The sequence below is a fragment of the Prionailurus viverrinus genome, chromosome C1 (genome assembly GCF_022837055.1).
Source record: "Prionailurus viverrinus isolate Anna chromosome C1, UM_Priviv_1.0, whole genome shotgun sequence".
Taxonomy (NCBI): domain Eukaryota; kingdom Metazoa; phylum Chordata; class Mammalia; order Carnivora; family Felidae; genus Prionailurus; species Prionailurus viverrinus.
The window spans coordinates 28,216,333-28,230,842 of NC_062568.1; the positions used below are offsets into that span (position 1 = coordinate 28,216,333).

General features: G+C 34.4%; 1 protein-coding gene across 1 annotated transcript in view; it reads right to left on the reverse strand.

Moving 5' to 3' along the window:
- Positions 1–14,510, reverse strand: part of BMPR2 (bone morphogenetic protein receptor type 2) — a 202,050-nt gene that overhangs the window by 62,586 nt on the left and 124,954 nt on the right. The gene's annotated exons all lie outside the window — the stretch shown is intronic.

The window sequence follows — 14,510 nt, forward strand, 5'->3', positions numbered from 1 at the left end:
GTGAGATCATGACCTGAGCCAAAGTCCAATGCTTAACCCACAGAGCCACCCAGGCGCCCCGGAAACATTTCATTTTTAGACACCAACAAAAACCCACTTTTTTCTTTCTTCCTGTTATTGGTAGTTCTGAATGTTAGACATTTTCCCCCATAAGGTCAACAGGTACCTACCTTAAAAACAAATAAAACAAAACAGTACCTACCTAAGTATATAATTGAAAGGGGAAAAATAGGGGACAAAAATCAGGTACTGGTAGTTTTTCCATTTTCATTTGTATGTGATTTTTTTTTAAAAAAGAGAGAGAGTATGTGTGAGTGGGGAAAAGGGGAGGGAGAGGGAGAAGGGGAGGGGGAGGGGGAGGGGGAGAATCCCAAGTAGGCTCCATGCTCAGTGGAAAGCCCAACACAGGACTCAATCCCACAACCCTGGGATCATGATGTGAGACGCTAACCAACTGAGCCACCCAGGCATCCCTGTATGTTAATTTATGTAAATGAGGGGACAGAAAGCATTGGCACAGTCTAAATGTTTCAGTGAACAAGTTTCAGCAGTTTATAACAATTATAAATAAACCTGCAAATGTTTCTGGACAACCCTAGCATTTGGATTTTCTAAAAACAGGTAAATTTCTTACCGACAGAAACTAAGTAGTGTTTGCAGCATTTTTATCATACAGTAGATTCCATCCATTCATTACACTTTTCTGAGTTGTCCTACATACAAGTAAGTACATGTTTTTAATGTTGTCTGTCTTCTGCACTTTTCCTGTAAGTTTGCTATTAAAATGAATTAAACTAGTTTTTAAAAAGTGGTTACACAGGTAACTTTTAAGGTCTTTCAAATTCCAAAATTCTGTATGAATCTTCTAATCTTTTTCTGAAGGTTTAGCATTCTCTTTGCTTTTATTCTCAAATTTACAAAAGAAAATGCAATATAGCTTTTACATAAAAATATTCATTCATCCAAAATCTGAAATAGGAATTACTAATTTATAGAATAGTGAAGATGAAAAAAGTGTTAAAAATTGTTTTAAATATGTTAAAAAACCATGCCAATGGTTAATATTTCAAATAAAAAACTTTCCAGGATATGTCATATGGTCTAAAAATATGAGATCCCTGAAAAACTGCCAGGAAAAATATTTCAATATGTGCATTCATATATGCGTGAAATAAAAGAGGCCTTTGACTAGAAAACTCATAACTTTTGTTTTTTGTTTCTTTAAAAATCTTTCTCTTTTAAACATATATGCTATACCCTAAATTGTTTTGTTCCCCTAGCTCTAATAAACCCTCTATTTCCTCCCTATTAGCTTTCTCAATTACATACTCAGCCAAATGTAAATACTGCTATGTATGCCTGTGTGCAATGGCTGGGCTTATGCAAGCAAGCGCTTCCTGAATGCAGAACAGACAGGGAACCGCTGTCTGCCTTATTGGAGTCTGGGATGTTTCTGTTTACAAATCCTGGAGCCAGGCAGGGGCTACTACTGGAGGCGTGCTGTCTGCTTCCTTGCTACACTCAGCTTTTGTCTGGGTCTGTGTCAAAGAAAGAACAACATTGTTGCATGTGCAGCAAGCAACAAAGGAAATCCTAACTATAACACACTGGTGGTTTTGTTGGCTCCTTAATCTTTTACAACTCTGTGTGGAAAGGCAAATTAGGGATTAGGTTTAAAAACATTTTTTTAAAGCAAGGTACTTATTCATAAAAACAGAAAAACATTTAAAATCAAAACAATCAATGTGATCAGTTAAATGAACTCCTTAACAAAATAATTCAGATTCCTAAATATCATTTCTGTAATGATGATATACTCTGCAGCTCAATGTTTTGAACAAATATTTTTACAAGGAATAAACAATGTTGATTTATTCTAATATGTTTGGAATGGTAATTATATAGTAATCATAATCAGATTAGTGTTTATGTTTAACGTCTAAAAAAACAAAGAGGAAGCAGATTTCTTGTTTATTTCTTTTCCAAGTTGGTATGTAATACTGAATATTTAAGACTACTTTAAATTTAACTTGTCTCTTTAATCACTGTGAATAGACCTAGCTTGTGAGAAACAAACACAATAAATAACAACAAAAACAAAAACAGTTCATGTTCTGCTGAGTCCGGGCATTTTACGGCTGAATTATAAAAGGAATAATGGAAAACTAAAGGAAAGAAAAAGAGAAACAATCCAAGTTAAACCAAAAAAGGGGGGAGAGAGATTTGACAAGAAAACACAGAAAAGACATTCAATGCCTATCCTTCCTAACTTTTTTTTTTTAACTTTGTAAGTATTTATGATTCTAATTTCTTTAAAATAGCTGTTTTGTGGTTAGAAGAGACTGAATTTTAGTATTTTATTTCCTTCATTAAAGAATGAATTAAAACTAACAAAATTAATTATATTTCTTAGAATAGCCATTAAATAACAGAAGGATAAAATAGCATTTAGGTAAACAGATTAATAATTTTTAGTAAATACAAGAAAACAGAAGATAAAGATTAATCTCTACACTATGCTACCATAAAAAAGATTCATTAGAGTATAAAGAAAACAACATTTAAAATGCTCTCAAAATATCTTTGATATAATTCCACCAGGCCAAATTGCCTTTTTCTATTGATATTTTATTTTTTAACTTTATACATAGATATGATAAAACAAAAGGGTTGTTACTCTATGCAACAACTTTGGAAAATAATTATTTAATACTTCTTAGAAAACATCAGTAACCTAAATAAGTAAGAATTGTCAATTCAAGCCTAAATTAACATGGAAATGTAACTATTACAATATCTGGTATTTAAAATAAAACAAAAACAAATAAAAAATTAAAATCTCACAATACAGAATGAAACCAAAGAGGTGAATCACTCAGAGATCCCTACTCAATTCCTAACTGGTCTACAAATGATACTTCTAAATCCAGAATTCATGCTAAAGACTCTTGTTCTCAGAAAATGACCATGAAATAATCCAAGTATAAAAGTGGAAATTTATCTTCCAGTCATTTGATTACTAGAAAACAAAATATGAGTTGCATTGTACATATAACTTCCCCCATTTGATGTTCTTTTAATTATGATAGTAATGTGCTCAATATTATAAGGAAAGCAAGAAAGACGTGTACAGAAAAATAGCTTTTTGCCTATTAAATTTGTTTTCTAGTTTTTCCCATGTTTTCTTATTTTTTTAACCATTTTTATTATGAAACAAATCCCATATACACAATAGTGTTTATAATACAAATGTCCAGTTCAGTGAATTAGTATGAAGTAAACATGCATGTAGCTATGACAAGAAATAGAATATTTAGGATCATAAAAACCTCCTACTTGCTCCTTCTTGTTCATAACAGCCTTTCTTTTTCCAGTAACAGGCACTACTCTGACTTTTGTGGTAATCATTTCCTTGCCCTTCTTAATAGTATTACATTCTCTGTATGCTTAGGTTTTGGGTTTTATTATGCCTATTTTTGAATTTTATATAAATGGAATTTTTATGTCTTGCTTCTTGTTTTCAATATGTTTTAAAGATTTAACCATGTTGTTGATGCACATGAAATTAATTCAGGGTTGCTTTTCTATATAACAAATGCAGTTATTTTTCCTTGTAATGAGTCTGTGACTTAAAATGATAATTAGGAGATTATTGTAGCTAATCTCTATTACGCTCATAGAAACATTCCACAAATGTATACATTGGGATTTAAGTTATATTTAATACTTTTAAAGTACCCAATTCTGTTGGCAAGAGAAAAATATTAAACAAAGTAGACAAATGAAAAGCTGCGTATCCTCTTGCTGTTTCTAATGTTTTGGCAGCAGAGGCAATAGCTAGCAGCCAAGAAGGCCAGAGTTATTAAAAGATGCACTAGTGTAGGAACAGAGCAGGAAAAAAAGCTTACAGATAGGGAGATAGGACAGAGGAAAATGTGTCTTTTTAGACAAGGCTTTATGAAATCAGCACTGTTCAGAAGATCATTCTTTTGTTTTTTAAAGTTTATTTATTTATTTTGAGAGAGACAGAGAGAGCATACGTGAGGGAGGGGTTAGAGAGGGAGGGAGAGAGGGAGAATCCCAAGCAGGCTGCGCGCAGTCAGTGCAAGCCCAATGCGGGGTCCAAACCCACAAAACCATGAGATGATGACCTGAGCCGAAATCAAGAATTGGACACTTAACCAACAGAGCCACCAAGTGCCTGCAGAAGACCATTCTTAATCCACATTTAAAACCACTGAAACCCTTAATTCATCCTTTCCATATTTCTCAGATTGTTCCCTCATCCCTTACCCTCAAAATATCTACAGTATCTTATTTGACAATTCTTTAAAGGGACCTTTCTAAACATGCACATCTGGTCTTTCTTAAAAGGACAGTAAAAGGAATAGGGTCTTCATCAGACCATTATTGATATTCTCACCCAAACTGTCCCTGAATGTTTATCCAGTTCCTATTAAACCCCACTCCTTAGATGGTGAGAACAGGGAGGTAAAGTGACAAATACCGAGACACTGGTAAGGCCAAAGGGGAGTTAGGGTAATTCTTGCTGGTACTGTATCTTTCTCCAACACAGACACTTCTGTTTTTACCCTTCCTTCTCTTTTATGTCCCTTTCTTTGTCCCTTTACATATTCCTGTCTGCAAACCTACCTTAGAGGCACGCAATGGATGGGGAGCCTGGGTGGCTCGATCAGTTAAACATCTGACTTCGGCTCTGGTCATGATCTCACAGTTAGTGAGTTCGAGCCCCATGTTGGGCTCTGTGCTGACAGCTCAGAGCCTGGAGCCTGCTTCGGATTCTGTGTCTCCCTCTCTCTCCGTCCCTCCCCTGCTTGCTCTCTCTCTCTCTCAAAAATAAACATTAAAAAATTTTTTTAATGAAAAAAAAGCAGCACTGGTGACATTCTGTACAATGTAGGAAGTTCTATTTTTAATCCAAATTTATATAACTTTTCAAACAAAGAAGCCTTACTGATCTTATGATGTCTATATGATAAAGATGAGATAAAAGCAATTTAAGTTTAAAATGAACTCTCTTAGTATTTCATCAAATTGCAAAACAAACCACAGTAAGCTTTTTAAATGATTGTTATGTAGCTCTCTCTAATCCTTTGATAGATCCAACACTTCAAAAGTTATCAACTAAAAACACTGACTTAACAAAAAAGAAAATGTATTGATCCTCAATAACTGACAGGCTATATTAAACAATGTAGAAAATTACATAACTAAGACATTTGCATTAAAAGCTAGCAGAGTGAAAAATAATTTTTATTTATATCATTTGCAGTACATTTTGGATGTCCATTCTAATATACAACAATTTTTATTTTAAAAGGAGTGAGCACTTTTTAACATACAAAACAGAGTTAATACTAAATATGTGGTAGGGTCCCCTCACTAAGGAAAAAAAAAAAACCCTCAAGGTAACCTGGCTATGTGCATACGTGACAACATCCCTCAGGACTTTATAACATGAGACCACTTAATCAGACTGCATGTTTGTGTGTGTTACCATATATGGGAGACAAAAAAGTAAAAAGAAAAAAAATCTACTCCATGTGGCGTTCGGGGCTCAGTTCTTTGGGTACGAACCCAACTGAGCAGTGCCGGCACAAATAAAGTTGTTTCCTAGAAAGAAAAGCCTTGGTGTCACGACTCTCTGTGTGAGAATCCTGCTACAAATAAATAGGTGCTAAAAGAAATTTGCCTTTTATTTTATTTTTTTAATTTTTTTAACGTTTATTTATTTTTGAGACAGAGACAGAGCATGAACAAGGGAGGAGCAGAGAGAGAGGGAGACACAGAATCTGAAACAGGCTCCAGGCTCTGAGCTGTCAGCACAGAGCCCGACGCGGGGCTCGAACTCACGGACCGTGAGATCATGACCTGAGCCGAAGTCGGACGCTTAACCGACCAAGCCACCCAGGAACCCCGAAATTTGCCTTTTAAATTTTGAAAGTAACTCTTTTTTCATTGTGTTTGTACTCCTTGTGATCAAGTAATCCACTATGAGAATAACTTATTCTGAGTAGATGTTACTCCTTGATACTGAGGCCAGACAGAGAAGACCTCAAGTGACACTGCAGCCACATGACTAGGATGGGAGGACTATAGCCTTTAGTGAGTCTTAGACCAGGGACTTTAAAATCCTTCAAGATTTAGGGGCACCTGGGTGGCTCAGTTGGTTAGGCGTCTGACTCTTGATTGCAGCTCAGGTCATGATCTCACAGTTCATGAGATTAACAGTTCAGAAGATCGAACCCCCAGGTTGTCAGGCTCTGTGCTGATAGCATGGAGCCTGCTTGCGATTCTCTCTCTCTTCTCTCTGTCTGCCCCCAACCTCTCTCTCTCTCGAAATATTTAAAAATAAATAAATAGATAAATAGATAGATAGATAGATAGATAGATAAAATCCTTCAAATTTGGAACAGTCTTGCACAACTAAGCTATTATCCAAAATGCAAAATAGCAGCCCTACTAAAAAATATCCTTGGCCATGCAAACTTGAAAATGTTAATTATTATTGAATCTACAGGGAAACATCAGATAACACTTGTAATAGCCTTAATTTTTTTTCTCTACATACAGAAATTTTCATATGAAAATTCATATGAAAAATTTCAGAGGAAAAAGCAGTAATAAAAAAAGGAATTGTGGTCACTGCTGTCAAAAACTTGGAAGTGAAAAGAAAATAATAATTTAACATTGAGGGGCAAGAATAGAAGCTGACAAAAGTCAAAACACTTTTTATTTAAAAAGTATTACCTTTTATTGCATGCTCCATCACATGCAATAAACATATATTATGTTCAGAGGTCTTAATACATAACTATAAACATTTAACTACATATGTATTAATTATCTATTGTTACATAACAAACTACCCCAACACATACTGACTTAATATACATCTATTATCTCAGTTTCTGTGTGTCTCAGGAATCCACACACTGCTTAACTGTACTCTGCTTCAGGATCTTTCACAAGGCTGCAGTCAAGGTTTAGGTCAGTGCCAAAGTTATTTCAATGTTTAAGTGGGCAAGTATCTGATCTCACTCAGTGGTTGTTGGTAGGATTCAGTTCCTTGCAGGTTGCTGGACTTTGGGCTTCAGTTCCTCTCTGACTTTTGGCAGAAAGTAGACCTCAATTCTTTGACAAGCAGCCCTCTTCATCAGAGCAAGATACCAGCAAGAGAGAACTCACAGCCTTTTAAAATCTAATTATAAAAGTGATATCCTATCACCGTTGTCATATTCTTTTTGTTAGAATCAAGTTACTCAGCCCTGCCTACATTCAGGGAGACAGGATTATACAGAGGTGGGAATACCAGGAGGCAAGATCACTGGGAGCCACGTCAGAAGCTGCCTACCACAATATACTGGTATCCTCCACTTTTTGAAAGTTTGAATTACATCACTTTGCTTCATGAAAGACACAGTACCTGTTTTCACTAGCCAAATTAAATCTGGAGAGGATTTTTTTTAAATAAAAAACGTCAAAGAGTGAAAATAGCATTCAGCATTTGCTGTTACAGGAACAGTACACAACCTGAGCAGTGAGAGTGGTTCCACCAAAAGCTCTTTCCCCCGGAAATACGCTCAGCATCTCAGCATCAAGCTGCCATAGCTGTGAACTGTGTTTATGAGCATTTGTTCTTTATCTTGATTTATTCTGTGTATCCATTAGCAAGATGTGTCCTAAGATACTAGGAAAGCCTAAGAGATGTTATTTTTGGGGGTCTTGGAATGCTCAAAAAATTTCAACTTAGCAAAGTTTCATAGGAACATACTACTTTCACAAAGTGGGGAAAACTGTATATATATATTTGTTTCTCATTATTTATGGTAGTTATGTTATATAAAGTCATTGCATACACTCAATTAGCATATACTGAACCAATGTGCTTATAGGAAATACAGGGTTAGGGTCCTGTCAGCCTCTGGTCAAAACATATTCACCAATCCCATCAATACATAACCTTCTCTTATATGTGCTTCTATTTAAAGATGCTTTCTTTAATATACTGTATATTGTTGATTCATTAACATTGAACTCACAGCCAACAGCACTATAGCTCATGCCCAAAAGAAGCTTACCTAACACATTTATTTTCTCTGTACGATACATCACAACCTTCTTGTGCTTAGAAACACTAGGGCAGCACTTCAGCCCTACACTTGGGGGCCATTTTAGACTGAAAAATCACCAACAAAAATGCAAAAAAGTCCATTAAATAGGCTGAAAAGGACACTTGTTTCCAGTATGAAAGCTGAAGCAAGAAGGCAAGAACATGTCCATGATCAACCTCAGCTGGGAACAGGAATGTCAGGCAAGTTTTTGTTATTATGTGCATGTCTGTGAATGACCAAGAAAGCGCCATGAGTATGGACTTTGGAGTTACAAATAAATTTTTAGCAAGTAAGAGAAGTCATAGACATGGAATCCAAGAATAATGAAGACTATTTTATTCATTGCTAAAAACCCTGAAAAAAAAGTATATACCTCAGAAAAATAAAGCAGAATAATTCATTGTTTCAGAGATAACTCCTTATGGCTCTTTTTTTAGTGGAGGCTGGAGTTAATGAAAGATGAGAAAATATTATCTTTGTTCTTTTTCTCAACTGAGAAAGACATAGGAACCTGAATACATTTCACAAGAAACTCAAAAAACAATCCTTTCTTCAAATAAAAAAAGGTCACAGAATATAGGCTCTCATATAATAAATAAAAATGAGCAAAAAAATGTCCTTAATGGTAAAAGGAAAATTAAATGAGGAATGATGTTTGTAACAGCTGGTTTTTAGAAAGACTTAAGGACAGTTCTATCCTAATCATAACTATTACTTATTAAATGTTTAGTATGTGGTAGGCACTTTTTATATGCACTACCTCATTTGTTCTATACAACAATCATATAAAATAGGTAGTATAACTCTGTATATGAGGTACCTGATATAGAAAGAGGCTAAGTAACCGGTTTAAAGATATGTTTAGCAAGTAGAACAGCAAGGTTTTTAACCCATGCACTGAGACTGAGAGCCAAAGCTCTTAATCATTATGCTATATACCTCCCAAAGAATCAAGTGAATATTTCTGAAACAATGCACTCCCCCCCCTTAGATGATCTTGTTTTTTTTAGCAGCTGATCAGGCTAACTTATTTTATACTATAGCTAGAGCATAATGTACTTTTTTTACAGAGACAATTTGAGAAGAGCTTATAACAGTATTTGAGTTGTCAATGCATTTCCAACCAAAATTGTATCTGTTCAACTACTATTAAATATTATTTATCAAAAAGACAAGAAATAACGAGTGTTGGTGAGGATGTGGGAACGGAAACCCTTGTGCACTGCTGGTGGGAATGTAAATTGGTGTGACCAACTATGGAAAAAACTATGGAGGTTCCTCAACAGTTTTAAAATAGAACTACAACATGATCCAGCAATTTCGATTTGGGTATTTGAAGAAAACAAAAACAGTAACTCAAAAAGATGTATGCACCCCTATGTTCACTGCAGCATTATTTACAATAGCCAAGATTTGGAAAAAACCTACATGTCCCATCAATGGGTGAGTGTGTGTGTGAGTGTGTGTGTGTGTGTGTGTGCACATGCGTGCGTGCATAGGAATATTATTCAGCTATAAAATAGAAAGAAATCTTGCTATTTACAACATGGACAGATCCTGAGGGCATTATGCTATATGAAATAAGTCAGACAGAGACTAGTACCATATAATCTCGCTTACACGTGGAATGCAAAACAAAACAAAACCCAAGCTCATAGATACAGAGAACAGATTGGTGGTTGTCAGAGGAAAGGAGTGGGTGAAAGCGGTGAAGAGGGTCAAAAGGAACAAACTTCCATTTATAAAATAAAAAAGGCATGGGGATAAAATGTACAGCATGGAAACTGTAGTTAATAATGCTGCACTCCGTATTTGGAAGTTGCTAAGAGAGTATATATTAAAAGTTCTCATTACGAGAACAAAAAATTTTATAATTACACACAATGAGAGATGTTAACTAGACTTACTGTAATCATTTTGCAATACATACAAATAGTGACTCATTATATTGAACACCTGAAACCAATAGAATGTTACATGCCAATTGTATTTTAACTTAAAAAAAAAACAACATACTACTATAAAGCCAGTTGCTATTCAAATCAAGCCTAGTTTCATCTTGGTTTTGAATGTTTTTGAAGTATTTTCATGTTTTTGTGACTCTACTTCTTATGTTATGTTGGAAGATGAAACCACTAAATATTTATTAAATGGATAATCAGTTTTTCTACATGAACATATACAGAAAATTGTCGGTGATCAGAGAGATACTACAAGGAAATGAGAAACAGTTAAGGCAGGTAGAGAGGAACACACATGAATTGGAAATAAAAGGCAAGAAAAATTACATATGTTAAAATACACACACGGAAATTATATCTTGCTTCTACATCCAAATTTGTCTAGTATTTCAGAAGACATTTATTTTTAAATACCAGTTAATTCCATCATACAGGCTTGGGTCTTAGATTTTACAGATCAAATGTTTCCACTGAGTTTGTCAGTAAAGCCAGATTAGTCACAGGTTTTGCCTTGCTCATCAGGACAATCAAGTAATAATAAAAATTTTGAAAACACCAACATGGAGGATTACGTTTTGTTTTGTTTTGTTTTGTTTTGTTTTGTTTTGCGAGAGAGAGAATAGGGACGAAATATGTAAGTATGGATTAGAAGTGAGATTCAATAGGGCAGAGCTAGCAAAACTTTAGAATGAAAACTGACCAACACCACATAATATGTGAAAAAATCTTGTGGAGCACCTGGGTGGCTCAGTGGGTTAAGCATCCTACTTTGGGCCAGATCATGATCTCATGGGCAGTGAGTTCGAGCCCCTCAATGGGCTCTGTGCTGACAGTTCAGATCCTGGGACCTGCCTCAGATCCTGTGTCTCCCTTCTCTTCTGCCCCTCCCCTGCTCACCCTCTTGCTTCTGTCTCTCTCTCAAAAAATAAACATTAAAAAAGAAAGAAAGAAAGAAAGAAAGAAAGAAAGAAAGAAAGAAAGAGAAAATCTTGTTACTATTGCATTAAAAAACTAATATTTTCTGAAAGATACATACTTTACTTCTCTTGAACCACCCTTTCTCCACTCATTTTTTTTAAGTTTATTTATTTTTGAGAGACAGAGAGAGAGAGAGAGAGAGAGAGAGAGAGAGAGCGAGCATGCTGGTGGAGAAGGGGCAGAGAGAGAGACAGAATCCCAAGCAGGCCCCACACTGTCAGCACAGAGCCCGATGCAGAGCTCAAACTCACAAACATAGATCATGACCTACGCCAAAATCAAGAATTGGATGCTTTATCAACTGAGACACCCAGGCGCCCCTCAACTAATATTTTTATTTTTTATTTATTTTATTTAAAAAATTTTAAGGTTTATTTTATTTATTTTGAGAGAGAGAGAGAGAGAGAGAGAGAGAGAGAGAGAGCAAGCACAGGAAGGGCAGAGAGAGAAAGCGAGAGAATCCCAAGCAGGCTCTGCACTGTCAGCACGGAGCCTGATGTGGGGCTCGAACTCATGAACCATGAGATCATGACCTGAGCCAAAATCAAGAATAGATCGCTTAACCAATTGAGCCACCAAGCACCCCACTAATATTTTAGTAAGTATAAAAAAGAACAACATATTTTGTTTTGTCTCTTGCTAAAATGCTTCATGAAGTACTAAGCAAAGACTTCTAGCCATCCTTATTTCCCTTTTGTCTATTTAATCACTTTAATGCTGTCATAGAAGCAGTAAAAACTGAAAAATCATTATAAATTCACAACAGCTAAAAACCTATCTGTGGCTCTATGCCATATGTCAGCTTCTTCAAATGTAGGCTTTCTTTTCTATTTTCTAGCTTGGTGTGAGATAAAGACATTTGCTGCCAGACACTGAAGTTAAAATACTTAATCTGAACCACACAGCATAAATTAGAATGTGACTTCTTAAACCTTTATTCAATCTTTGTTTCTCATCAACTTGATATAACCATCAACTTAATGAATGATTTAAATAAAAGAAAATAAAAGTATTCTATATCTTTATACTGACTTTTATCGGAGAACTTTGAACATCAAATACAACAACTTAAGTCTATTTAATTTTTTAGAAAATGACAAGTTTTTGTCTGCTTTTCTACTAACTTAATTACTTTGTTTACTTTGTAGTTAGGGAGGTTAATTACACTAATTCCAGAAAACTTATCAAGAAGCTGTTCTAAAATAAGTGTTCAAACCTTACAGTAATTATACACTTCTTTCAAACTCTGGGAATTTGCAAACACATAAGCATGAATTAAGGGGATAAGAAAGTAAAATACTATAAATATACATTAATTTACTTAAAGACTGATTTTCTTTTTAAACAAAATGAATACTACAAAGTCTCTTATGGTTTGAAGAGACTCAGAATAATACAGTTCACTTTGCTGAAGTGTCAGACTTCTGGATTTAGGTGGTACATGGACATGTAATAATGAAAGTTAGCTTCCTTTCTTCTAATTATAAAAGAAGAAAACCTCAACTTGGTGACAATGTATCTCTATTACCTCTCAAACATTTGCTATTCTCTTTTAACACAGAAAGTAAGCTTCAAGTTTCAGACCATTTGGCAAACAACAACATCCAGCTACCTAGTATATATAATATGGTTTAGTTTTCTTATTTTATTTTTAGGTAAATAATTAAAGTTACCTTTACTTATGACATTGGCTTTCCATTTATAGTAGTAACGGAAAGTTTCCCTTTAAAGGACATAAAATTTTTAATAAGATCATTTGAAGAAAAATATTAAATAATAAAGTAATATGTCATGTGAATATAGAAAACATGTTATGATACTCAGTGGTACAGAGATATGGTGAAAAAATCATGAAGAGTCCTTAAATTTTAAGAAATGTAACCAAGTATTTTCAAAATGATCTTACCTCTCTTCCTTCCAAATGAATGAGCAAACAAATATAAACTGGCCCCCCCGTTTGAGTGTAAGAGTAATGATTAATAACAACTGATTATGAAGAGTACCAGGTAAAAACACTAGAAAGTAATGGTTAATAACGAATATTCTGGAGTCAAAACACCTAGGTTTGAATCTTGGCTCTTCCACTTACTAGCTGTGTGACTTGGTAAATTACGTATCTGTGTTCTCAACTTAAAGTAAGAATGTAACAGTAACCATTTCATATGTTTCTGTAAAGGTTAATTGTAAAAGTTTAATGCATAGACTACACTTAGAACAACATCTGACACATAATAAATATTTCAAAGTATTATTTAGCTAGTTTTGATTTCACTATATGCTAAATGCCTGAATTTCTTTTATATTTTTATTGTAAAGAGACTGCTCAGTCTAGTAAGTCTATAATCCTGATAAAGTCAATTAAAATTTCACTACCACATGTATCCCATCTGGAACAACATTTTATAAGAATCTTAAGTTTACTGCAAGTATCTTATGATGCAAAACTCATTAAATAATTAATTTGTGCCCTATCTCATTGTCTCCAAAAATATATATAGGGCAGTTTTATAAGGCTACATAAAATCTTTAATCTGTAAAAAAAAAAAAAAAAAAAATTAAGAACTAAAGGTTAAGTGGAATAACTTTTCTCCACTCAGTTTCTATCACTAAGTACCTTATGGTCTTCAGCTTCAACTGAGGTTGGTACAAAAAACAAGCTTTTTCTAAGGAAAGAGAGCTAGAGCTATATTTTGTTATTCTCAGTCACCCATATATTTATTTCTTCACTGCCACCAGGTCTAACCCTACTCCGTGTATGAGGTATAGCAGTAAGAGGGCAAGTAAACATGGTTCTGGATATTGTGTAAATGCATACTTGATGAGAAAGATATAATTCCAGTAAGAGCAATGAATAGTTTGATGTCAGGAAGTAAACTGTTCAGCTGAAAACAATCGAGAGAGAAATGAATAAGCTAAACAGAGAACATTAAGTACCTTCTGTTGTTCCCTAGAACATAACCTTTTAAAAAGCCGTAACTTACTTGTGCATCATTTTCTTTACCAGTATTAAAATATGCCACAATTGCACGTTTTGAGTAAGGGTCTCTGAATATAAGATCATGTAACAGCATCTATTTAGGAAAAATTTTCTATATTCCTGAATTATTTTAAAAATTAAAATCTGGTGTTTCATTTTTGGGATGGCAAAGAAGAACAGGAAAAAGTAGGGCTTTTTTGTACTTTACCATGATGAATCTAAAATAAGGGAGTTAATAATTGCTTTTTGTCTGCACTTGGTATCTCATGAACTATTTGTCCTTTTTGAAAGTAGCAACCAGCTTTCATAAATAACTGTCCATTCGTGAGTGAATCCACTGAATTCACTATTGCCAGATTACAAATAATAACAAATCCTATTCCTTTCAAGCATTTGAAAATATTTCCAAACTTATACATTAGCATATATCCCTTTGTTTATTAAATTATTATTTAACAA